This window comes from Meriones unguiculatus, chromosome 9 (assembly GCF_030254825.1).
Source record: "Meriones unguiculatus strain TT.TT164.6M chromosome 9, Bangor_MerUng_6.1, whole genome shotgun sequence".
Classification (NCBI taxonomy): domain Eukaryota; kingdom Metazoa; phylum Chordata; class Mammalia; order Rodentia; family Muridae; genus Meriones; species Meriones unguiculatus.
In genome coordinates, this window is record NC_083357.1 from 12,300,770 (window position 1) to 12,328,432 (window position 27,663).

At 39.0% G+C, this 27,663-nt stretch overlaps 1 protein-coding gene across 3 annotated transcripts in view; it reads right to left on the bottom strand.

Annotated features, from left to right (window-relative positions):
- Positions 1-27,663, bottom strand: part of Bmpr1a (bone morphogenetic protein receptor type 1A) — a 94,489-nt gene that overhangs the window by 35,845 nt on the left and 30,981 nt on the right. The window contains exon 2 of one of the 3 annotated variants that reach the window (XM_060390894.1): positions 9,439-9,556. The exons of 1 other annotated variant lie outside the window; for it this stretch is intronic. The gene's annotated coding sequence lies outside the window, so the exon portion shown is untranslated. The remainder of the gene's footprint in view (positions 1-9,438; positions 9,557-27,663) is intronic. One more of the 3 variants, XM_021635977.2, reaches the window with a different exon arrangement.

A 27,663-nucleotide genomic window follows, 5' to 3' on the forward strand; every position in this document is an offset into this window, starting at 1 on the left:
CATGCTTCTTGGAAAAAGAGAAACTATCTTTGGGGAAGAGGGCTAAACTTAGAACCTAATGCTTGCTAAGCACAATGCTCTAGAAAATCAACTATTCTTCAAGACCCTAGAAATGTACCTTAAAAAAAGTTATTTTCCTAAAATACTCCAAATCTGAATTAATAAATAAAGTTGCGTTTTTACTATTGGAAACATGAAGTACAATTACTTCAATTAAGATCTAGCCCTTATTAATACACACAGTAAACTCTTAAAGATTTTAAAGTAGTTAGGTGCAGTAGTACATACAGAGGCAAGAGGAATTCTGTGAGTTTGAGGCCAGCCTGGTCTACAGACTGAGTCCAGGACAGCCAACGCTGCATAAAAAAGGCTAATGTGCACCAAGGTGAAGAGAACACACACACACACACACACACACACACACACACACACACACACGCCTATTTTATTTTACCTGGGTTCAGGCATATTGGTTTCACTGACCTAGGCCTAAACTATTTTTTAATAAAAAGGGTTTTGCTTATTTATGATTTAAATATCCTTGGTTTCTTTCTTTCTCTCTCTTTTCTGGACAGGGTTTCTGTGTAGGCTTTGCTGTCCTGAACTTGCTTTACTGTAGACCAGGCTGGCCTCGAAGTCACAGAAAATCCACCTGCCACTGCCTCCCTCCAGTGCTGGATTAAAGGAATACTTCACAGTGCCCAGCTCTTTGGTGCAATTTCTACCAAATAATATATAAGTAATAAATAATCTGAGCTTTCTATGTTAACTATTGAAATTTTCACTTCAGTTTACAGTATGTGGAAATATAGTATATAGACAGGTATGTATTTTATAACTGGTTTAAATCTAAAAATTCTTCTGCACTGTTTGGCCTTTTGTTTGTTTGTATGCTTTGTTTTTCTAAGACAGGGTTTTGCTATATAACTCAGGCTAGTCTACAATTCTTCAACATGGTTTTCTTGTCTTAGCCCTCCAAATACCAGGATAATAGGCATAGGATCATAACCACGTCTTCCTGGTTTAAAAATCTCCATACACACAATCCAGAATCTTATATACCCAAAGCTGGCAATGAACTCACCAGATCATCAAGAATTATCTTGAACATGTGACCGTCCTGCCTCCCCTACGTACTTGGGGCTACAAGGCCTTTGTCATCACTAGTACTTTAAATTTTAATATATTTTTTAAAAACTTCTCTACTATAAAGTAAACTGCTTCAAAACACATATCATTGAGATAATATTAAGTTTAAAATGATTAGATTAAATTATTTACAATGTGATGAAGAAGCAGCATGTGTATGAAAAAAAAGAGAAAAAGAAAAAGAAAGGAAGGAGGGAGGGAAGAAGGGAGAGAGGGATCATTGTACCTGAAGGAATGCTTGTTCCAGGCTCCAAATTCAAGGACAGTTTCTGAATACCACTAACCCTGATTATTCTCTTTATTAATATTTGCTAAGCACAAGTCCACCTGTGTAAGTCACTTACTGCTTTTTCTTTCCCGTTCTCCCATCTGCTATCACAGCAGAAAACAGCACCACCTTTCTCCCCAAATCAGGCCAAACCTTGGCCTCATTTTGCCTTGCTTGATCTGAGTTGATTCTTTCACTTATTCACTAGCATTTTTATATAGTATAGTATGTATCACAGACCAAAATAAAGTATTAGAGATACAAGTATTCCAGATTCATTCATTTATTTTTCAGATCTTTTTGTTTTGTTTTTAAGACAATGTTTTTTTTTATGTAGCTTTGGCTGCCCTGGAACTCACTTTGTAGACCAGGCTGGCCTAGAAGTCAGAGAGATCCTCCTGCTTCTGCCTCCCCAGTGCTGGGATAAATGGAGTACACCACCACTGTCTGTCATTCACTTATTTTTGAGACATGGTCTGCAGTCTCAGTCTCTGGGGTACATCATTATATCTCGCTCACTGTCCCAGCAATCTCTGCTTGAAGGAGCTCACCCACGACTTGTTCCATTTCCTGTATCAGTTTCCTCAGAAGTTAATGTACATGTAGCATTTGGGCTTACCAACTAAAGCCATTACCAGGGCATTCTACAGTACAGGGAGACCATTGATGTACTTTCCATATTACAGTCCTTTTCAGGCAAAAGGGTCTATAGCAATAGTGACACAAGTCCAAATTCTAGATATGCCTTATAGCAGTAACCTGAATGTTTTCCTTATGTTTACATAACCATAGCTCACAGCAATCCTAAGAACTAAATAAGATAACACATTCACTTCTTTGTGCCAACACCATCATAAAGGCTTTATTAAAATTAATTTATAAGGTCACCACAACTGCCTAATAAGAAAGATGTAACTAAGCTAGGCATGGTGGCCAGCCTGCCTTTAATCCCAGCACACAGGAGGCAGAGGCCAGCCTGGTCTACAGAGTGAGTTCCAAAACAACCATGGTTACACAGAGAAACCCTGTCTCAGAAAAACAAAACAGCTGCAACAACTATAAACTCAATACATTATCTGTACTCAGAACAACACTAAACCATGAATTGTAATCTCACCAGATATGAATAGAAACCCACTACTATAACCATAAAGGTTAACTTACAGGAATGTGAAGGACATACAATTTACTCCATTTACATACAAATGAAATAACCTACGGTCACAGACTCTAAGAGGAACAGACAGCAGAAAAGGAAACAATACTAATGGATTCATTAGTATTAGATCCCCTCCAATGCTCAAGTCCTGTGTAAACAGTGTTCCTGACATTGGATATTATTTCCTTATTATTCATTAAGGGCTTATTTTATGTATCAGCCTACACATCAAACACCAAAAATATAGTAATGATAGAAAAACAGGCCCATCTTTCATGAAGTTTATAGTCACTAAATGAGACAATTAAAATACTCTGACATGGTGTCGTAGCACAGCAGTAGAGCTGTTTGTGGGAGGCTCTGCATCTCAGGGGAAGGAAATAAAAGATGGACATACTTCTGACACATGACAAGACAGTCAAAAATAAAATGTAAGCATATTTGCACTAAGTGCAAGGTAGGAAAAATGTGAAACCCTGAAGGGTCCATATCTGTTCTAGATAGAAAAGCCCACGTAAGCAATGCTAAGGAGTAATACTTAAGCTGCTATGTGAAGACAATTAAGCAGTCAAGCTATTAGTCTGTGCAAAGATCTCTGAGGGAACAAAGCTTCTGAATTATAAATACAGTAGCATAATACAGAAGAGGATGAAAAACAAAAAGGACAAGGACCCTGTGAAAGATTTTGGTTTTAAATATAAGCGTGATGTTATCCAGTTATCAGTTATCCAGTTTTTACATAATCAACTAGAGAGGGCAAGAGTAGAAGCAAAACAGGGGTGACTAGACTGTTGTGAAAATTTAGGAAAGTGACGGCAGTGGCTAAGATCAGAGTGGCAGTAGTACAGTTTTTAATTGAATACAATTAAAAACAAGGCTCTTATTTTCCAGTACTTGGTAATGGTTGGGATCAAGGAGCGTGATGACTCAAAGATGACTCCCACACTTGTCTGAGCAATTGCTGAAATGTGAATAAGAAGATTTTTGGACGAAGTGAAAAAAAAAAGGGCTTAAGGGTTCAGATTTAGACAGCTGAGATTATCCAAAAGGAATGTCTGCTGGGCATCTGGTCCTCAAGCCTAAAGGAAACATCTTGAACTGAAGATACAAATCTTCCATTATGTCAACAGCAAAGAGATATTAAAAACTAAGGATCTTGGATGAAAGAGTCCCAGAGCACTGTTTAGTAGAAATCGCACTAATGGCCAGGCATAGTGGTGTGTGTCTATAATTTCAACACTAAAGGCCAACACAGAGTTAGAGATCAGCGTTGAATGCACAGTAAAACCTGTATCTCCCCTCCCCAACAAGGACAAAGATCACTGTTAACACCTGACATATGTCCACAACACTTTGATACATCCTTCAAAGAGTGAAGCCTAGTTCTACTCTCCCTTGAATATGGACTAGACTTAGTAACTCATTTTTAATAAGAGGTAAACAGAAGTGACTTTTGCAACTAGGTCAAAAAAAGTACTATAGCTTCTGCCTTGACATTCTCTTACTGAAGTCAGCAGCAGTCATGTCCTAAACACATTCAAGTGGTCCCTCTAGGCTTATGGGGTAAGAAACAGGTTTGCCAACAACCATTTAAACCTGGGGAGCTTTTAGAACTGTGTTATTTGAACATCTCAGTCACAATTTTATGAAAACCCAAAGTTAAAACTACCCTGCCACTGGTGGATTCTCTTCATTTGATCGATCAATTTTTGAGACGAAGTCTTGATCTGAAAGCTAGGCTAGTCTTAAATTTGTGATGATTCTCTTGCCTCAGCCTTCCAAGTGCTAGGATTACAGGTATGTGCCACCATGTCCTGCTGCCATTAGTGAATTCTTGCTAATGCTTGTGATACTAAATGTCGACTGTTATGAGTTACTAAGCTTTGGAATGGTATGTTGAGGATTAATAGATAAACCACTATTGTGAGAGACATACTGAAATATAAAAGCCTAATCAGCATAAGCACCATCAGGAAAGAAGTCTGGAAAAGTAGTCAGGTGAGAACAAGTAACACCTATACAAAATGCCCAATAGTAGCCAAAAGCATACTCTGTTTTAAAATGATTTCCACAAGACTAACTTTGGAGAGAGAGAACAGACTCTAATTCTGCATTATTATAGTTATACTTCCTCCCACCCCCTATGCAATGCTATGGATTCAATTCCATAAAAATGGCATTAGTTTCTGCCTCTGTTTCCTGCCTTTGGATCCCTTTGCCTTGCTGGGCTCCTCAGTGGGAGAGTATGAGCTTAGTCCTGTTGTGATAGGCCAAGGCTGGGTTGTACCAATGGGGGGCCTTCCCTGGGTAGGGGAGGAGAAAGAGGTTGTGAAGGTAGGACTGGGAGGAGAGAAGGGAGGGAGGGCTGTGATGAGCATATAATAATAATAAATTAGTAGGAAAATGACTTATTTATCTAGGTAAAGGTAGCTTTATATTATATTTTAAACAGTAATTTTAACAGAGTGAATATGATAGCAATCTGCTTGGTTCCAGTTTACTTGACTCATGACTTTGACAATGTCTATTAAGGCCTCACTTTCCTGAATTACAAAATGGGAATATTACTAACATAGATGAGTTAGTACCTTGTACCTCACTATTACATATTTAATAAATAGGTGTTACTGCTATAATCATTAGTAGCAATAAAAATGCTGTAGACTTCCCTTTGTCTAATATTAACAGTTCCTACAATCATAATACAGCAACAAAATTACTTGATTCTTTTTTTTTTCCAAGACAGGGTTTCTCTGTCTAACAGTCCTGGTTGTCCTGGAAATCACTTTGTAGACTAGGCTGGCACTGAACTCACACAGATCCTCTGTAGCCTCTGCCTTTTGAGGCTTGGGATTAAAGGATTGTACCACCACACCCAGTTTAACCTTTTATAACCATACCGATTTTCATCCCAATATCTGAAAATAAAATGCTTTTAAATTTCTAGAATTTTCATTAGAATCTTTAAAACATGTTTTTATTTATTATCATGTGGTACTTGAGTGAGTTCAGACAACTTTTTTTGGGGTCACTATTTGTTTTAGCACTGAGCCTGGGGATGGATCTTGGTTTGTCAGGTTTAAGAAGAGCTTTTATCCACTGAGTCATCTCACTGGTCTTCATTAGAATCCTTACCATGAACTGAAACTACCCACTTTTACAAATGTCACTCATATAAGGACAGAGCCTAAGGGGATAATGGTCCAGTCAGTAAAGTGTTTCCATGTAAGTATAAGGACCAGAATTTGATTCCCAGTAGGCATGTACCATGTACAGCTATATGCATCTATTATAACCCAGTGCTAGGGAGGTAGTCTCCTGGGAACATGATAGACACCCTAGCTTGGACTTCCTCCAAGTTCAGTAAAAGATCCTACTTCAAAAAAAGAAGTAACAGCTGGGCATAGTGGTACATGCCTTTAGTCCCAACACTCAGGGAGGCAGAGGCAGGTGGATAACTATGAGTTCGAGGGCAGCCTGGTCTACAAAATGAGTCCAGGATAGTCAAGGCTACAGACAGAAACCCTGTCTTGAAAAATAACAACAACAACAACAACAAAACGTGCCACAGGAATCAGTGGTACAAACATGCACTCAAGCACATAAACAGACATTTAAACTGCTGCATAACCAAAACTGTAAAATAATGCACAGTACATAAATTTAAAAGTACATAAAACTGGCATCTAACAATTGTATATACTCATACTAATACAGTTTCTTCAGAAAAGTAACATGAAAATATGTTTTGTTTTGAAAAGATTTATTCAGCTTTTTTTGAAACAGGGTTTCTTCTCTATGTCGCCCTGGCTATTCTAGACTCCCTTTATAGACCAGGCTGGCCTTGAATCCACAGAGATCCATCTGCCTCTGCCTCCTGAGTGCTGGGATTAAAGGTATGTGACACCACGGCCTGGCAAGAGGAAGATTTATTTATATATATGACTGTTTTGCCAGGATGGATGGATGGATGTCTGTGTATGTCTAGTGCCCTGGGACTGGAACTGCAGACTATCATGAACTACATGGGTGCTGGAAATTAAACCCAAGACCTCTGAAAGAGTACATGTACTCCTAACTGCTGAAGACAACTCTCCAGCCTCAATAATTTAAGTTAAAAAAATGTAAAACTTCACAAACAAGAAGGTTGAACTAACAGTTCAATCATAACTAAAGAACAGAAAGTCTGAAGTCATCTGGAAAAACAAGTCTGAAACCATTCTTTCCTTTTCCTGCAAAGCTTCCCCTATACCCTTTATTTTTACATAATACTAGAAAGGTGTGGGAATTTCCAGCAAGTTGGCCAGAGGCCAGCTCCATAAATCGGCAAGGAAAAACCCCCTTTCCAGGGGTCCCTCCCTTAGGCAGCTCCAGGCGCCGGGCCTGACAAGCTTTCTGAGAAGGGCTATTCTGGCTGCAGACTTTCTGGCTCCACAGCCATTGTTTGCAGGGCAGCTCTGCTCCTTATCCAGAGCCTAGATTAGCATAAGAATATCGTCTTTTCCCTTAACAAGCAATTCATCCATTTTCTTTTTCCCAATTTCTAACCTCTTTCCCAGCAATCCTAACCCCAATATACACATGCGCAACTGAAGCAATGTTGGTCAGGGTTACTTAGTCATGACTGTTTTTGTAATGGTGCAAAAACAATCTCATCCAAATCTGAAGAAAATAATTTGTTCTTAAAGAGATATGACAGTGTATCTGTGAAAACACAAGCCTGGTCTCCAGCATCTACGGAAAAGAAAATCTTTCCATTTGAATACGAATAGGAAATGACAGCCTGGGAAGCTTCAGCCAACAACTCTGGGACTAGAAGATGCTCGGAAATACTGAAGGCTCAAGCAGTCTGGTCTAAAGCTTCAATTATTTAGGAACTTTTCAGTTAAGACCAGTAAATTGCCTGCTGTGGTGAAGCATGCCAGTTAAGATTTGCTGAAGGAGGCAGAGGCAGAAGGATCACAAGTTCAAGGACAGCCTGTGCTACACATTTCACATCTGATAGTAGAGGTGAACATCTTTAATTTCAGCACACAGGAGGCAGAGGCAGACAGATCTCAGTGAGTCTGAGGCCTGTTGGGTCCATAGAATGAGTTGCAGGGCAGCCAGGACTACAGAGAACCCTGTGTCAAAAAAAAAATAAAATAAAATAGGGCAATTCCTGTAAAGTTCTGAGGTCACTGAAGGCTTTTCTGTAACTGTTATTATTTAGGCAGCCTGCTTCTGGGTTGCCTAGCAACCTATGATGTCAGCATGTGTCACCCACCAGGTAGCCACATGCCTTAGGCTTGTTAAGTTGCTCCATAAAAGGGCCAACCTGCCACTCTGTCACTCTCTTGACTTCTTGCTCTTGTGCTCTCTTCCTCTCTCCTGCTCTTCCCCTCTCTGTGTCGGGGCGCCCCCTCCCCTCCACCACCACGTGTGTGTGTGTGTGTGTGTGTGTGTGTGTGTGTGTGTTTGTGTCTGTGTGTGTGCCTCACCCTGTCCAGAGACAGTCTCTGTGACCCCCTCCCCTTCTCTTAATAAAACCTCCCATGTGGAACCAGTCACATGGTGTGATTTATGAACCTGCCATATAACTCCACTGCACAATTCTAACAGTAACAAACAAAAACACTCCAGTTGAGATGAGAATTTAAGACGGGCAAGCTGGACACGCCTTTAAGTCCAGCATTCAGGGAGGCAGAGATAGGTGGATTGCTGTGAGTTCAAGGCCAACCTGGTCTACAAAGCTAGTCCAGAACAGCCAAGGCTACACAGAGAAACCCTGTCTCAAAAAATTAATTGATTGATTGATTGATTGATTGATTAATTAAAATTAAAGAAATGTTTTCTGAGTTGCCTAGATTAGAAATTACCTATTAACAGTTGCAACTATAATGTAATGCACAAAGTCATTAAAATGAAGGATGGAGTTGAATGTCACTGAAGAACATCAAAAGAATAACTGCTGTGGTTTAGATTAGTATCCCTTGGAGGTACACAAGTAAGGCCTTGGCCACAGTGTGGCACAACTGTGAGATGGTGGAATGTTCTAGGACGCCATCAGGTCAATGAAGGCATGCTTCTGAAGAGGACAAGAACAGCGGTCTCTTCCTCTCTCATCCTGGGTACTTAGAAGGTTAGCAATCTGCTCTGCCATGGACTCTTACAACAATGTGTTGCATTGCCAGGGGTACAAAACAACAGATGTTACGACATACGACTATGCCACACAACATATCTAGCATACTTGGGGAGGGGAAGGAGAAAGGAGTTAGGGCAACCAGAAGGAAAGGCAGAGGCAGATGATTGGACATGTAGACAGACTGGGACAGAGCAATGAGGGCAGAGTACAGAGAGAGAGAGACTGAGAAGGAGAGTGAAAGAAGCATAGGCAGACAATTGGACATGTAGACAGACCAGGACAGAGCCATGGTGGGGGTGGGGGGCAGAAACAGACAACAACCAAGCTGGGGTGGCAGGTGGATCCTTTTATCCTTGAACACATCTGGTACACCTGGCTAAGACCTAAAAGGCAGGCCAGTAAGATTGCCTGTGAACTAACAACAGGGTCACTTGATCTTGGACTAGAATCTAGAACTCTAAGACAAAATAAATCTTTCTTCTTTGTAAGTTAATTTCCTCAGATACCCCCCGATATTAAGGAGAGCTGACTAACACAGACCTAACTGGATTTTGAAGTAGTTCTTGAAGAGATGACCATAAGGAAGGTGATTCAATAAACTGAGCTTATGTTAGTCAACCAAAGCTTTTATGTCACAAGAAAACTAAAGAAGCTAGAATGGACACACAGAGAGACTATTTTCAGTGATTAAGAAAGCATTTTCTATGACCTGATTTTCTTAAGTCTTTTCCTTACCTCAGAGATGTGGCTAGATAAAACTGTAGTTCCAATTTTCTCCAAACAGCTTTGACCTATGCTTCCATCTCATGAATTCCAAGACAGTATCAAAGTGATGCATATTTTCATAAATCTGCTTAAAAAAAAAAAATGACGTATTTAAGAAAAAGCTTTTCTTGTCAGAACAAAATGTGTAAAAGTAACACTGAAAGTGTTCAACAGGTAAAATTATTCATTTTCAAAGTAAAGTCAATGAACAGTTACTGGCCAAAGAAGAACATACAGTTCTATGGGAAATAAAGTAGTTAGTTACAAATACATACATTAAGCTGAAGGTTTTAATGAACAGTACCAATTAAAAACAAGAAATGCTGCAAACAACACTGAAATGTACAATTTTCTTGCAATCTCACTTTCACTCCCTTGTAAAAATGCCTTAAAATTTTCATTTGTTTAATATGAAGGGGATACACTCTCTCTCTCTCTCTCTCTCTCTCTCTCTCTCTCTCACACACACACACACACACACACACACACACCCCTGCAGGGCACGTGTTCGACTGTGAGCTGAGGGTGGAGTTGGAGGACAACCTGCAGAAAGTGATCTCTCATTCCACCGTACAGTTCCTGAGAACTGAACTCAGGTAACCAGTCTTGGCAGCAAACTCCTCTACCTGCTAATCTATCTTGCTGGTCCTCTTAGCATAAAATCTGTTTTTGTTTTTTTTGAGGCAGGATCTCAATATGTAGCTCTGGCTGGCTTGGAACTCAATGTATAGAACAAGCTGGCCTTGAGCTCACAGGCACAAAAATCTTATTAACAAGTTTCAATTTCATCCCAACTCCTATTTATAATTTGTAATAGGATTTGTAAGAGTATTGCATTTGATTACATTGTTGGTCCAATTCTGGGGAGGGGTAAAAGCAGATTTCATCCACAAATACTGTCCTTAAGGACCTTACTGCTCCAAGGAACATTCATAAAAATGAAAGGTGGCAAACATTAACAACTTTTTTATTTATTTAAAATATGCACGTTTACTTAAAGCAAAGCTTGTTTTCTTGTTTGTTGAGACAGGTCTCACTATGGACTCCAGGACTGGCCTTGAACTCATGATCCTCCTGCCTAGCCTTAAAAACAATTCCACTGATTTTTTTTTTTAAACTAAGGCTTCAAATAGGAAAGTACTATTTTATATTTCAGAAGGAAATTTTCAAAGCAATATAAACATAACCTATGTCAAATTATAAGATCAATCCCTTTACCTTCAGATCATTTAGTATGAGTGTGCTGAGTTTAACAGTGTTGGCAATAATAACTAAATTCATAGCAACTGGGGCAACTCAGAATGGTCCAGGATATAAAACAACAGTCGTCCTTAAAGACTCCACTCAGCAGACAGGCTGCCACAGCTAAACCTTTCATTGCCCAAGAAATGAGCATGACCCTGACAGCAATTAGTAACACTGTCTGCACTTCGGAGCCTTTCAGGGTCTTCTCAATGCCCTCATTATCCACAACATACCCATGTCCTAGCAGTTTTCAGACCTACTCTTCAGACTGTCACTAAGAGAAATGAGGGAGGGTAAAAAGAGATGTGAAGGATTGGTGGTTTTATATTTCTAATCCAAAATCCTTATAATCTTAGAAAAATTTCCCCTAAATTGATAATAAATAATGTTTCTACTTTTAAAATGACATAAAGATTTTACTCCAAAGTCATTTGGGGAGAACTATGAGTCTACTCTGAACAGAAGTAAGATAATCACTGGGTTAAATTAATTTGCATAAAAGTAAAAATAGCCCACTGATGTATCTTTATTTAAACACTGAGCCTTATTCTAACTCTACCAGATATTTGCAATGGATCAAATGATGAATAACATGCAAACCGCTGTTTATTACAACACTAACTACTATAACAGCCAAAAAAGATCTGTATGTTAGGCTAAATCTAAAGTTAATTTTTAAAAAAGAGAAACATGTTACCCACCTCCAATGTTCAAATACACCATAATCCCAAAGTCCAGATTATCTAGTCTTCTGTTGTACTCTCATATGTGAATAACAGTAAAATAAATTTCAGAAAAGTTCTTAAAAAGTTGATCTTGGGGGTTGGGGTGATGGTTCACATTGAAGAGCATTTACTGCTCTTCTAGAGGTTGAAGAGCATTTACTGCTCTTCTAGAGGATGTGGGTTCAGTTCCTAGCACCCACATAGTGGTCACCCCTGTAACTCCAGATCCAGGGGATCTGACCTCTTCTTCTGACCTCCTCACGTACCAAAAACTCATATGGTGCACAGGGATACATGCAGGCAAAACACTCACAGAAAATAAATAAATCTTAAAAGCAAACTAATCTTAAGGCCTACTGAGGAGAATCCACATCTCTTAACTGACTAGGCCACAGCCTGTTAGCACTGCAAATGTGTGTTCACCAAGTTTAACCTTGTGTTCACCAAGGTGGGGTAGATAAGATGGCTCAGCAAGTAAAGGAGACTGACTGTTGCCAAGCCTAGAAACCTGAGCTCAATTTCCAGGACATACAAAATAGAAGGAAAAAATAGACTCCTGCAAAATTTCTTCTGATTTCTACATGTGCACAGGTGCATGCACACAAAAACAAACATGAATTGAAATGTAACAAAAACACAAATACCAAATAAGTGTTTCACAAGAGTTTAATAACTTATCAATGATATTTATTATTAGCTAATAGGTAAAAGCAGCATCAAAGAAGATCTACAATACACTAAAATTTCTACCATCAAGAATCACTAGAAAGTAATTCTAAATTACTAAGCATTTACTAGTTCTAAAACATCCAGTTGCACCTTCTGATCATATAAACCTATAATTAATACTGTAATTAAATTTGTAAAAAATACCAATACTAAAAATACCACCAGAGTTTTGCTACAATAAAATGAAATTACCAGAGATGAATAAAACATACTGTTTGCTCTAGTTGTAAAGGCCCCAAGAATGTTGTCACTACTTCCTTGCTTTTGTATTTGTTTCAGCTTATACCTTTATTTTCTCTCCCCTTTCCTAACAACTTACCCCATTCTTGGTAGCTAGAAAACTACTTTAATATATTAGTTATTCAGGTTCTATAAACAATAAAAGGACTGCATATGGTGGCCTGAGATTTACGATATAAGAACAGATTTTCTCTTATTAGAAAGTAACTATAAAAACATTAAATTTAAAAAGTAACTATAAGCTATAATAGTATGATAGTGGTGGTAATAATAGTAATAATAATAACAACCACTTCAAAGAGGTAAAGAAGACATCAAAAGTAAGTCAGACCAAGAAAAAAAATAAAATAGAAAAGACAGATGAAGCTAAAACCTAAGAAGAGTCCAAATGCCTGCTCAGCACTACAAACTAGGTATGTTAAAACTCATAAGCACAGCTGGAGAGGAGGCTCAACAGTTAACAGCATTAGTCGCTCTTCCCAAAGGATCTGGGTTCAATTACCAGCACCTACATACATGCAGACAAAACACCCATAAACCTAAGTGTGTGTCTGTGTGTGTCTATATAAAAGCGGGGTGTGGTGGCACATGCCTGTAATCTCACCACTCTGGGAGGCAGAGGCAGGCGGATCTCTGTGAATTTGAGGTCAGCCTGGTCTACATAGTGAGTCCAAGACAGCCAAAGCTACAAAGAGAAACCCTATCTTGAAAAACCAAAAACCATAATAACAGAGACCAGCTTGTCCATCCTCACAGTCCTGTATCTCTTGAACTCTATTCCATTCACTTCAATTTCTACCACACCTCAGTAAAGTTAACGGTGTACACACTCAACAACACCAAACTCTAGCTCTCTAATCTGCAGGCACATAGAATTCTATTTCCAGCAGTATTTCTTAATAGCAAACCTAGAAAAACATCAAACGTGTAAGTACAGTAAAACAGGTGACAGTATATTCATAAAATGAAACCACATAGTAGGAACAAGGACTGTGGCACTATGTCAATGCGAACAAAACTCAAAACTGTGACCATAACTCTTCAGAAAATAAACCCTTTATTCTTTAAAAGCCAACAGAAGATCTGGGAAAATATGTACTTATTTGGTTTAAGATGATCATATACAGACGATCAGTAAACAATGTGGTTATGATGTAAGTTATTAAAATCAAACTGATAAATCTACACAGAGGTCCCATAGAACTTTCATTAACCAGCAAATTTCAAATTTTAGAAACTGGTAAATTTTTTTTTAGAGATTAAAGAAAATTAAGTGTATAAATTGTGCCTACATGTTCATGCTTCTGTACCTGCAAAGGCCAGAAGAGGGCACTGGATCCACTGCATCTGAAGTTATGGATGATTATGAACAGTTATTTGGGTGTTGGTAATCAAACCAGGGTCATCTGGAAGAGTAACCAGTACGCTTAACCACAGAGCCCTATCTTCAATCCCAAATTGTAACTTATAAATTAAGTGAAAAATTAAACTGCTCTCAGAAGAACAAAGATTATGCTTCTGTCATATAGCTATTTTTTCCTAATTAGAATATTCATCCTGCAGAGAGAAGGGAAACATACAAACCTTACAAGACTTATGAGGCCCCTGCCCAAGAGTTTCATACCAAGCAGTAAGAAACTGTTGGCAGAGAACTACAGCGATGGTAACTCTTCTGATGAGTCTTGGCCATGCTCCTGTGAGTAACATCAATAAGCTCAATGGTTCCCCAAGCTAGACTTAAGTGGAAGTGTTTCTTTGATTTGTTCCATGTTCCCTATCTGGAATGAAGAGACATTCTATTTACCTTTCAAGGAAAAAAAAAAAAAATCACAAAACTATGTGTAACTATGTGTAATAAAGAATCTAGAGGTAAGGACATGGGGGGCGGTGTTTATTCTACATATAACTTACAAAGATTTTATTTAATATTGAGGAATCAGATGTAACTATAACAACCCAATAAAAATCTATCCTCCTTTTGTTCTCTCATTGTTTTTGTTTTTGTTGTTGTTCCCCCCACACACACACAAGCAGAGCCTCACTTTGTCCCAGAACTTTTACGTTTATTTGCACAGGCTAGACCTAAACTCATTAGCCCCTGCTTCATAGTCATCTAATGTGTCAGGATACAAATGTGTGCCACCAAGCCAAGAGTGGTTATTTCTAAATGCCCTGTTTAGAGAACAGAAGAATACTTTAAAACTTCTCATTTCAGACATACTTTTTAATGATGCATAAGTGAGATTAATTTTTTTAAGATGGGTGGTGATGGTGCACACCTTACTCCCAGCATTCAAGAGGCAAATGCAGGTGGATCTCTGTGAGTTGGTGGACAACCAAGGTTACACAGAGAAACCCTGTCTCAAAAAAACAAAAGATTGCCAAAACAATGTAATAAAGGTATAATACATCACTCTACAAAGACACTTTCCTAAAAGAATTATACTTCATGAAAAACAAATAGTTATCAAGGATATAAGGATATAACAAACAACTAACTGGTAATATATTTAATTTATGTATTTACTAAAAATTTAAAATTACTTTATTTTCATTTAAAGCCCAAACCCTTTCAGATCTATACACATCAATAAAAATTAATTAATGACATTCTTAAAATTGTTAAAAAAAAGTTGTTTCCTGCTAACTGTACCCCTATAAAATCGATCCCTTATGTAGGAATATGCAAACTAATCCCGTCCAACAAGAGGAAAACACCAGTCTAGGGACTCTTCTTCAGAAGGTGAGGTAGAGTGTTGCTTCATGTCAACAGAGGAGTAAACACTTGGGAAAGAAAGTGTCAGATAGGAAGCCAACATTTAAATTCTCATCTCTATGTAATGACAGCCAGGAAGTTAATTACTGTACTGTCCTGGCTTCCAAACAGTGAGTCACATGCCTAAGGTAGGGGCCTATACACAAGATGAGCATAAACTAGGGCAATCAAGGAGATTTCATAAAGAAGCAACAACAGGTCTGGGAGTTTCAGACAGATAATTAGAAGCAACTATCCCAAAATAATACACATAATCCAACTGCCTGCCTGGAACTATTGACCTTCTCACAAAAAACATGCCATATTCTCTAGGGCTAAACTTGTAAGGATTGCTATGCTTGAATTTCATAAAATAACTATTATCAACCAGAAAATTTAAAATGTCAATTGTTAATTCTATGGTACTTCTACAGGTACTAAAGAACAATTTTGAACATTTTATACAGTTTCCTGCCAGCAAGCAACATTAAATGAACATGAGTCATCAACCCGTAAGGAGAAAGTGAGGTGGGTTTGAATGAATACCCTCTGATGGGCTCTAGCTCCATCCAGGGTTCAGATTCTAGGCTAGTGAAGAACAACCATCAATGTGTATCTGACACAGATAAAAAACACCAGCAGGGCTAGAAAGATGGCTCAGAGATTAAGAATCCTTGTTCTTCCAGAGGACCACAGTTCTATTCCTAGTACCCACATCAGCTACTTACTACTGCCTGGGAATGATAACCTCTTCTGGACTCTGTGGGCTCCTACATACCGTTTAAAAAACAAAACAAAACAAAACAAACACCTGCACTCAGAGGCCTATGTCCACAACAGACATCACTATCCACTGCAATTATCCTCCAAACTGAGCATTAAAGACTTCACAGTCACAGCCCACAACCACATGCAAGATAAGGTACCAGAACACGTGAGGTACATGTGCCATTCTTTTGGGAAGCAAAGAGTAGAGATAGACACAAGAATAAGAGCGTGCGGCCAGAAAGTGGTGGTGCACACCTTTAATCCCAGCACTCCGGAGGCAGAGGCAGTCGGATCTCTTGAGTTCTAGGTCAGCCTAAGTCTACAGAGTGAGTTCCAGGACAGCCAGGGTTAAAACAAAGAAACCCTGTATCAAAAAAAAGAAAGAAGGGAAGGAAGGAGGGAGGGAGGGAGGAAAGAAGAAAAGACAAGAAAAGGGAAGAAGAGAAGAGAAGAGAAGAGAAGAGAAGAGAAGAGAAGAGAAGAGAAGAGAAGAGAAGAGAAGAGAAGAGAAGAGAAGAGAAGAGAAGAGAAGAGAAAAAAGAAAGCATGGGCTCTACAGTCAGAATGAGAACCAATGTTAGAATCCTGCCTCTGTTGTTAATTTGCTGTAACCCTTTGATCAAGTTACTTGCTTAAACTACTTGATCTGTAAAACAAAAAACTATATTGGCATAATCTGAAAGGAGTTAGAAAAGGAATAGCTCTTAAAATAATAGAATGCAAACAGAAAATACTTTCTAAGTAGAGTCAACTAACTACTAGTATTCTTGGAATATATCAAGACAGAAAGAAAAACACCACTCAGGAATTAGTAGTGTCCACTAGAATCAAACTTTTTGGTTAGCTTAAGAACAAAAGCATGGGCCTGCAGAAATGACTCAGATTAAGAGCACTAGCACTGGCTGCTCTTCCAGAGGTCCTGAATTCAATTCCTAGCAACCACATGGTGGCTCACAACCATCTATACTGAGATCTGGTGCCCTCTTTTGTCATGCAGAAATTTTATACATAATAAATAAATAAATCTTAAAAAAAAAAAAAGCATGGCAGCTGAGAATGGTGATGCCACACAAACTTTTAATCCCAGCACTTGGGAAGCAGAGGCAGGCAAATCTGTGAGATCAAGGCCAGCCTGGTCTACAAAGTGAGTTCCAGGACAGATGCTACACAGAGAAAACCTGTCTTGAAAACAAACAAACAAGAACAGAAGTATGGCAACAATGACATTTACTGAGCCCAATTTTAGTATTAAATTCCTCACATTTATTGTCTTGTTTATTTTTTAGATAACCTATCAGAGAAGCATCCTTATTGATTACATACTAGAGACAAAACTGAGGCACAAAAAGAGAGTATTTAAGTAACCTGTCAAATTTCAAATCCTATATCTAATTATTCCCTACCTGTGTGAGCTGGGGCAAATTACCACTCTGATTTCATCTCTTTGCTGTTTTGTTACTGTTCAGAATATGATAAGAATATATAGCTAAATTGCACTGCACATTGTAGGATATTTTGGTTTTGTTTTTGCATTGAAATTTGCTGTCAAGTTTGAGACAGAGTCTCACTACATAGCCCTGACTACCTGGAACTCAGCTATGTTGCCCAGGATAGCTTCAGATGTACAATCATCTGCCTCTGCCTTCTAAGTATTGGGATTAAAAGTGTGCCCAACTATTTTTAGTGTGTGTGTGTGTGTGTGTGTGTGTGTGTGTAGGTCAGGAGCCCTTTCTTTCTCTTGTTCCAAACCATAGGTCCCAGAAATCCTGTCTCTTGTTCCAAACCACATAGGTCCCAGGGATTGAATTCAGGTCGCCAGGCTTGACAGCAGGTGATTATACTACTGAGCCATCTTGCTTGCACCATAATGGTTTTTGTTTTGGTTTGTTTTTTGGTTCTTCTGGTTTTTCAAGACAGTTTCTCTGTGTAGCCTTGGATGTGCACACTTGCTTTGTAGACCAGGCTGTCCTCAAACTCACAGCAATCCGCCTGCCTCTGCCTCCTGAGTGCTGGAATTAAAGGCATGCACCATCACACTAGGCACTATGATGGTTTAATTTCAGTGTAGGTTTTATTGGTAAAATTACTGAATCAGTGTGTGATACACATTGTAAACTTTCCTCTAAAGAGGTACAGATGTCACTAACCTCATTCTAATTTCCAAGAAATTTTTATACTTTGCCTACTTTTTGCAGTGGCTTGTTTAAAAGAAGGAAAATCCCAGCCATTCTATTTTACCAGTAAAGACTCAGGAGCCAGATGCTGGGGTGAAAACCTGGTAGCTCAGAGAGGCAGAGAAAGCACCCTGCTGACCTTCCTTCTCAGCTCAGATCTGGACAGGAAAAAACCCAAAAGGCTCACTAGCTCAACTGACAGCACAGGAGGAAAAGGCAAAAAAAAACCACCTGAAGCTGAAGGCTTACTAGCTCAAAGCCCAAAAAGCCAGGGGGCTGAGGAGCTGAAGCCTAAACTAAAGCCAGAGCTTGAGCTAAAACAAAAGCTCTTCTTCTTCTCCATACTGTCTTAATTAGCCCCCAACTCAAAGTCCCTTTTACTCTTTAATCCCTGTCAGCTGGTTCTTTTGCTCTGCCTCTGGACCTAGGGTTAACCTTATTAAATCCTGTGTACAGAGAGCTCTTGGATTAAAGGTGTGTGCTAGGGCTGGGTGAACCACACCGTGATCACCAAGTTACAATGAACAGAAAGTTCTTGGATTAAAGGTGTGTGACAGGGCTCAACCACACCAAAGAAACAGGGTTTTACAGTTCACAATTTTGGGGTTCACAATGGGATCAAATATGCTGCAACAGTGGCTTCCAAGTTAAAAGTGAGCAACAATATCATGATCATGACCCATTATTGTAAAAGCTAGTATTTATCAATTGACAATAATTCCTTTTTGTATATTACCCCATTTAATGGATAAAGCAACACTGCACGTTAAGTAAGGACATTACTGACATTTTCAAAATGGGGAAATGGAAACACAGATCACTTGCCCCAGATCCCACAGGTAGGGAGTAACTTGAGGCCATGCTTTCAAATTGGGCAGTTTCCACACTATCAATTTATATGGCATAGCTACTACTTTATACTACAGAAGAACAAGTACTGTGGAAAATATCAACTTTGTTAAAATGGGGGGGAAAAAAAGCATTAAGGACTTTTAAAGAATCAGAAAAAAAAAAAAAAAGAATATGGTCCCAAATTTAACAATGGCTATTACTGGTACCAAAGTTGACAATTTTCTTCATTACTTTTCTATATTTTCTATCGTAATTAAATTATTTAAAGTGAGGCTCTTTTCAAAAGCAAACAAGTAACACACTGGCAATGGTAAAGAAGTAAGTAACATGACAGCTGCTATTCCAATCCCTTTATGCTCAAGAAAGTTTTCTGTGACCCTGGATGTATGGTAACTAAAACAGGTAAGTATACAAATCATTTGCTGATAATAAAGATGATTCAGTAGTATAAGATGAAAGCAAATCTGTATACTAATAAGATGAATGTGCTTGTTTATTTTTCCATGAAGAATTTAAATGTGGCTGAATACTGATACCACAGAATGTAGAGCATTTTCAACATTTTTCAGACTCTATTAATATTGTGACTTATAATTGTTTATGTTGAGAAAACCACTAAATATAAATAGGTGGTACAAAACGGCAGGAATAAATATATCTAGGTCCACTACAGAACTGCTGGAAATTCTATCATAATCCCAAGTCAAAATTCACTGAATGATTTTTAATGAAATGCAAGCCATCAATGCTTTTGTTAATTTGTTATTTTTTAAAACATTTAATTTTTATTTATGTTTATGTCTGTATGTTCATACAGTGGATTCACAGGTCTGCAGTGGCCAGAAGAGGGAATCAGATCTTCTGGAGCTAGAGATACAGATTTGCTAACATCCAGGTATGTGTGCTGAGAAATGAACTGCAAGTTTGAGGCCAAAGGCTAGATGGATATGCGTGTACTTGCAGGGGCACACGCGGGCTCACGCACACACACACACACGTACACACATAGTAACTATCACACCATTCCTAGGTTGCTCTTTTTTAATTTTATGTACTCACTTACTGGGGAAGGAGCAGATGTGTCATGGCATGCATGTGGGTGTAAGAGTATAAGTCTCAGGAGTAGGTTCTCTCCTATTTCATGTATCCCAGAGATGGACTTCAGATTAGGCCTAGCAGCAAGGGCCTTAACCTGTTGAGCAATCTTGTTGTCTGTTCCTAGATTCTTTAACTACTGAAATGAAGTCTTACGTGAAAGGAAAAATCTACACGCGTATATACAGCAATCTACTCATACTCACCCACCAGAAACAATCCACGTCTCTGAGAAGCAAAGGGTTTTAAATAAACTGTAACACATTGACTTTAATGGAACAGTAATCCTCAACAGAAAGAAACAGAACTAATGACATATGCCAACACTGAATCTCACAATGAATCCCAGAGTCATAATGCCAAGACTCGAAAAAGTCTGAGACCAAGAGGGTCTACACAGTGAGACCCAGGAGGAAAACAAGGAGGGATGGAAAAGAAGAAGGGAAGGAGGCAGGCCAGCTGGCTGAGAAGAAAGAAAAGATAACCGAGGACAGGAATTCAGTGATTAGGAGTAGAAGAAACTACCATGAATTATCTGTGATAAAGAAGGGATGGGGAAGAGATAGGAGGTTTAGGAAACCAAAAAATTAGACTATAAATTAAGTCAAAACTCCAAAGGCATTGTAAAGGGATAACGTTTGCATGCACATTTAAGAGAGTGATAGTAACAACAAAGAAGGTGTTAACAGAACTGTAGCACTTCTCAGTTTAAAAATGGTTCACATATACTCTAACTGAAATTCACAACAATCACTCCCATTAAGAAATATTCTTCCAGATATATTTAGTCCTTGTGGCACTCCTGTCCTTTCCAGGTCTTACTAACTCCCCCTTCTTTCATATGATTCCCTGAACTCGGCCCAAAGTTTGGTTATGAGCCTCAGCATCTGCTTTGATGCACTGCTAGGTAGAGTCTTTCAGAGGCCCTCTGTGGTAGGCTCCTGTCCTGTTTCTTATTTTCTCCTACTTCCAATGTCCATCCCATTTGTCCTTCTAGTGGGACACAGGGGTCTTTTCTGAGACTGAGTCTCCAACCAAGGACCATACATAAATACAACCTAGAACCCCTGCTCGGACATAGCCCATGGCAGTTCAGTGTCCAAGTTGGTTCCGTAGTAAGAGGAACAAGGACTGACTCTGACATGATCTCAGTGGCTGGCTCTTTGACCACCCCACCCTCCGTGGGAGGAGCAGCCTAGCTAGGATACAGAGGAGGACATTGCAGCCAGTCCTGATGAGACCTGATAAGCTAGGGTCAGATGGAAGGGAAGGAGGACATCCCCTATCAGTGGACTTAAGAGAGGGGCAGGGAGGAGATGGGAGGGGGTGCAGGGATTGGGAGGGAATGTGGGAGGGGGCTACAGCTGGGATACAAGGTAAATAAACTGTAACTAATATAAAAAATAAAAAATTAAAAAACATTATCATTACAGTAAAATGTAAAAAAAATCATTTTAACAGCAAATAAAGTTTGATTTTTAAATAAAAAAATTAACAAAAATAAGCTGCCAGAAACAAATGTGTATTATACTTCACTTAACCACCTTCAAAAGCCTTCCCTAAAGATGTAAATAAACATTTACCTCAAAACTAATGATGTGTATGCTGAAGTATCTTATGTTAGCAACTTAATTTGCAATACCTAAAAAAGTGAGCTTAAGTCAGCCTGGGTAGCATGTACCTAGTGTCCCAGCTAGGCAGGAAGACCATCTGCACCAAGGATTTCAAGAGCAGTCTAGACATGTAGCATGACTCCTTCCCCCGAAGAAAGTAACCTAGGTGAAGTCATCAGAATAGCAGACAACCGGTATGTGAAAGATGTATAGGTGTTAATAATAAAGGTGAACTTATCTAGTGCCTGAAAGTTTCTATCAGAATATCATGGAAGAAGTACAATATAGTTTTGTATGGTAACATGCAACCACAGATACCACTGAAGGCACAATAAATCCTCATGCAGTCAATAAATACTTCTGAAAGTAATTCCTGCCTCCTAAACCAGGAGCCACCTTAATAAAAGACATATGTTGAAGAGAAAGCCTTAAAATTTCTGTTATAAAATCTGAGTACTACAAATTACAGAATAATTACCTAATTTAAAAACATCTATTGTACTTAAATTTACAGTCCTAAAAGAAAATACCAACTTTGAGTTTCTAGTCCAGCATGTAATTTACTTGGAAATCACTACTCAGACTTAACAATTAAAAAGCTGACCAAACTGGAAGTCAACAACTCTTTTAAGATCTATCAGAATAGTAATGTTGCAGAGTAAACCACTGTCCCCAAAATTAGAGACAGACAATTTACATGCAGAGGATCACAATTTACTGGAGCAGAAACCCATGAATGAAACTCCTCATCTACCACTGCCAGGACAGACACAAACCTGAACTGCAGTCAACAAAAAGCAACCTAAAAGGAAGGAGAGACAGCTCAGCCAGTCAAGGCTATGTTCACAACCAGGCCACCAGTACTCTCATGCTTTCAGAAATGGGCAGGTGGGAAAGGAAGCATTTTGAAATTATACTACACTTTTTTTTTGGGGTGTGAGGAAACAACAGGATCGAATTTAGCCCAGGTTTACACCTGAACTCATGGTAATCTGTCTCAGCACAGTTTTACACCACAACACCCAGCAGAAGCATTTTCTTCTTCCTCTTCTTACTAAGGCCTACTACCTTCAAGGTAAAGCATTTACTAGAGATGAGCCTGCTGAGATTTTATCAGAGCCCAAATGATCTGGAAAGGGGGATATACCTAATTCCAGATAGCTCTATCCTTGCAGAGGGAACTAGCTATATCCAAGCCCTTTAGGAAAAAAAAAAAAAAAAAAAAGTTGAGAAGAACCCAACTTCTCCTAGCCTACACCAAGACATGCATGATTTAAATTGCAGAAAACACTAAAAATCCTTTAGAAGATGTATGGGGAAATAGTCCTTGCTATAGAAAAACAAAGACTTATATTTAATACCTTCTGAAAACCTAGAGAACCAAGAACAATAAAGTATTGGGTGTGTGAAGAAACACAACTAGAATTCCGAATCCTGAGAAGTGGTCCTTCGAATCGATAGGAGACAGTGAGATGACTTGGTATGGGAAGGCAATCCTGAGGCAGTCAGCCTGAGTTTAATCCCCTGGCCCCACAAGGAAGAAGCAAAGAAATCACTCCCATGAAAACACATACATACTATATGTAATTTAATTTTTTTTTCCAGTGAGAAAGAATCTCTTTCTCAAACAAACATGAAGCACTACCTTCCTGCTTATCAACTCATTTTAGCATCTTCCAGCTGATCTGGAAGGCTATTAAAAGAATATAAAATTCAACCAAATAATGAATGATAGGCTAGCTTTTTATTTACTACAGCCCTCTGTAATTTTTAATCTTCCACCAACCTCTTATTTCACCTTTCATTTTTTTATCTAGGCCTTCAAAATCTTACCAACAGAATTATAGAATCAGACATAAAACTAAATTCAAAGAATCTGAAATATATACTTTGTTTTTTGAGACAGGGTCTGTCTGTGTAGCTCTGGCTGTTCTAGAACTTACTTTGCAGACCAGGCTAGCCTCAAACTCACAGAGATTTACCTGCCTCTGACTGAGTGTTGGTACTAAAGGAGTAGAAGGGAGAGGTAGAGAGATGGGGAGGAGGGGAAACTTATTGAAAGTTACAAACTTTGGTGGGTGGTGACAGCAATGGATAGTGCTGAAAAACAAACAAACAAAAACATTTTGTAAAACTCAAAAAAAAAAAAACTTACTGAAGGACAACATACATACTTAATTAAAGACTGTTTTTCCCTTTCAAGCATGGACTACTGGATGTAAGTTCTATTTATACCTCCATAAGGTCAATCACTTTATAAGTCAAAGTTTGTTCTGTAGGAAGGAGGAGGAAAATATTCACTTAAATATAATAGTCTAGCCAAGCATGGTGGCACCTTTCAGCAGAGGCAGGTGCATTTCTGTGAGTTAGAGACCAAACAACAGCCAGGGCTATAGAGAGAGACCCTGCCTCAAAAGAACAAAAACAAAAAACAAATTGTAACACACACACACACACATAATTCTGTGTCAGAACCTCTACAGTTTCTTCATCCTTTTCTTCTAGGCATGTCCGCCCAGAGGCCAGAAGGCCCCGTGTACCCCAGTATAGCTATGTGTGTGGCCCACACAATATCAGTTAAAAATCCCTTTAAGTATTATGTGATGTTCTGGCATTTTTTTTCTGTAACTCAATTGTGATATTTGAATGGAACTCTTAATGACAACGTTGTTTCACAATGTCAAAAGCTTAGTTGCCCTATAATTATTTAAGAATTTATATTTGTAAATGTAATAAGCAAAATATAGGCAAATGTAGTTCAAAGTCTTTAACATGGTAATCTTTTCAAATCTTTTCTGATTGTTTTTGCTTTTTGAGTGTAGTCCAGACTGGCCTTAAACTCAGAGATCTGCCCGATTCTGCCTCCCAAGCGCTCAGATTAAAGGTGTGTGCCACCGCACCCAGCTCCTTTTCAAATCTTTTTGTTCTTTCATAAATCAGCCTAAAATGCAGTATACATGGAACAAGCCCTAAATTACAACACTGATCTTTACATAGGGCATCCCTCATTTAATACGTCCCTCAGTCATCACCTGGAGCATCTAAACGATGAAGAAGGCTGTAATGTGTCACAGCAGCCGAGAGTTTGGAGCAGAGGAGTCAGCTATGCTGAATTAGAGGAGAGGCAATTTGAAGACCCAGAGGTCATCAATAGTGTAGAATGCTCCAAGGGGCACTAACTGTGCTGGACAGGTAGTACTGAATCAAAGCAGAAGAGCATTTAAGGCAAGGCAAAGGGAAAGGAAGTATCACTGATGAACACACCCCAGAGCACCTGGCTACTAAGATGCAAGAACTTTCTGTGACAGACAGTGTTTTTCCCCGACTTACAGGCATTGCTGCTCAAGAATGAAATGAACAGGGGCTATAGCAACAACTTAGTGCAGTAGTTCTAAACCTGTGGGTCTCAACCTCTTTGGGAGATGAACACCCTTTCAAGGGGTCACATGTTAGATATCCCGCAAGTCAGATATTTACATCATGATTCATAACAGTATAAAATAATTTTATGGCTGGGGCCACAACAACATGAAGAACTGTATTAAAGAGTTGCAACATTAGGAAGAATGAAAAAACAAAACAAAGCACTGGCTTAGTGGTTAAGAGTACTAGCTGTTCTTCCAGGGGACCAGGGTTCAATCCCCTGGTACCCATATGGCAGCTCACAAACTGTATTTCCAGTTCCAATGAGTATGATGACCTCTTCTGGTCTCCAAGAGCACTCCATGAATGTGGTACAGATTTATTCTGTCAGAAACACCAAACACAAAATAATAACTTAAAAAAGAATGAAATGAATAGATGAAGATTATTCTCATAAAGACTAACTTCTTACTAGCCTCAGTGGAAATTACTTAACTTTTTGTATACACTGACCTGTGTAGGCTAGTATTTGCAAATCATGACAGTTATTCAACACACAAAAATTTTTTTACTAATCTAAATACACTTACAAACACTTACAAAGTTTTTTCCCCTTCATGATAGCAACACTAACTATATTTATTCTTACTTTAAAATAATCGTTATTGGACAGGCAAGATGGCTCAGCAGATAAAACACTTGCCAGATAAGCCTAATGACCTAAATTCAATCTCCAGATCCCAATATGGTAGGAGAGAACCAATGCTAGAACATTGTCCTTTGATTTCTACATGTTAATCTGTAAAACACATACACACAAATAATAAGGTTTTTTGTTTTGTTTTTGTTTTTTTTTTCCAGAGCTGAGGACAGAGCCTAGGGCTTGCATTTGCTAGGCAAACACTACCACTGAGCTAAATCCCCAACCCCAATAATAAGAATTTTAAAATTAAAATGATAACTGTTGATGTCTGAAATCCTGTTCTAGTTAAAGTTTCCATTACATGTATTTTCTACATAGCACATTGATTTTCCTTTTTTTTTTTTTTAAATTTTTTGTTCATAGGTGTAGGGTTGCAGAAGATACCCAAGAACCACTATGATGAACAAATATGCGAAGAGGTGGAAAAGACAGACAAAATTGGAGCAATGCATGCACTATGGAGACTTGATGGTAGTGACAGTTCTCAGAGAGGACTGAGGTCAACATGCTGTCATTGCCCAACAGGGTCGACGGGTTGGGATGGTGTACAACAGCCTGGAGCTCATACAGAGGCTGACTCAGGTCTGGGCAAAGACAGAGGCCAGAGGTGAGGAAAGGTTCACTTTCTGAACTGGACATCCTTGATGGACCACGGTGGTCCAAGATAACACAGGAGGCCATGTTGATACTGGCCCAGGCCATGAGGAAACACGAGATCTATGTGGACTTATGCTGTTGTCTGTGTAGTTGCCTGATGTCTTGGTGATGTCCTCAGGCTTTGCTTGGGGTTTTGGGGAGGGGTGGCACATTCTGATGTGAGTGGCCTGTTTAGCCACCTGAGGCCATATTGAGGCCAGTGCAGCCACCGAAGACCATGAGTGGTTGGTGGTCCTGATACAGCCACGGTTGTGTTTATATCTACAGCCCATGTTACCACTGAAGCCTGTGCCTTGTTAATATCTACAGGAACAAGAGAGCTGGCCCTGTCCCTCTCCTCAGATGATAACTTCTGGAGCCATTGCTGGCAGAAAAAGACTCATCCTGGAAGGGCTGGTCACTAGGAATTTGACCATGCTTCAGTGGGTGTGTAAAACAAAAACAAAAACAACAGGCTTGTCCCCCTCCCCTGTTTGTTTGTTTTTCTTTTTGGTGGGTGGTGGGGAGAGGTGAGGGGAGCAGCACAGACACACGAAGATAATCAGGGTACCTGATAGGAGAGTCCCAAATAATCAATAAAAAATATTTTGAAAATGTATTTTTATTTTATTATTGTTTTATGTGTTATAGGTATTTTGTCTGCACATATATCTGGATCTCCTGAAACTGAATTAGAGACAACTGTAAGCAGCCATGTGGGTGCTAGGAATCAAACCCGAGTCCTCTAAAAGAGGAGCAAGTGCTTTTAGCTGCTGAGCCTTGACTTCCCTTCTTACTATGAGTTAATGTTTAAAAGATACAACTTCCAGGGCTAGCAAGAGATGGTTTAGCAGTTAAGAGCTGTGACTGCTCTTCCAGAGGACCAAAGTCTGATCCCAGCACCCACATGGTGGTTCACAACTTTCTCTAACTCTAGTTCCAGGGGACCTAACACCCTCCTCTGGCTTCCCCAGGCACCTGGGACACACACGGTACACAGAAGTACATGAAGACAAACATACTCATACAAATAAAATAAAAAGCAATGTTTTAAAAATAAGATAGGACTTCTCATACATCCATAGAAATGTTTGTTCTAGTTTGCTTTTTAATTTTCTTTTGGTAATGTTGAGAAAGGCTGGCAACTGCTCTACCACTGACCTATATCCCTAGCCCCAGCAATGTTATTTTGACCACCCCCCCCATAAAAGAAAAGTGTGTGTGTGTGTGTGTTTTCTTGTTTTCCTAAAACACAAAGGCTCTATTTTGATTGAGCCATAAGCACTTAACTTTCTCC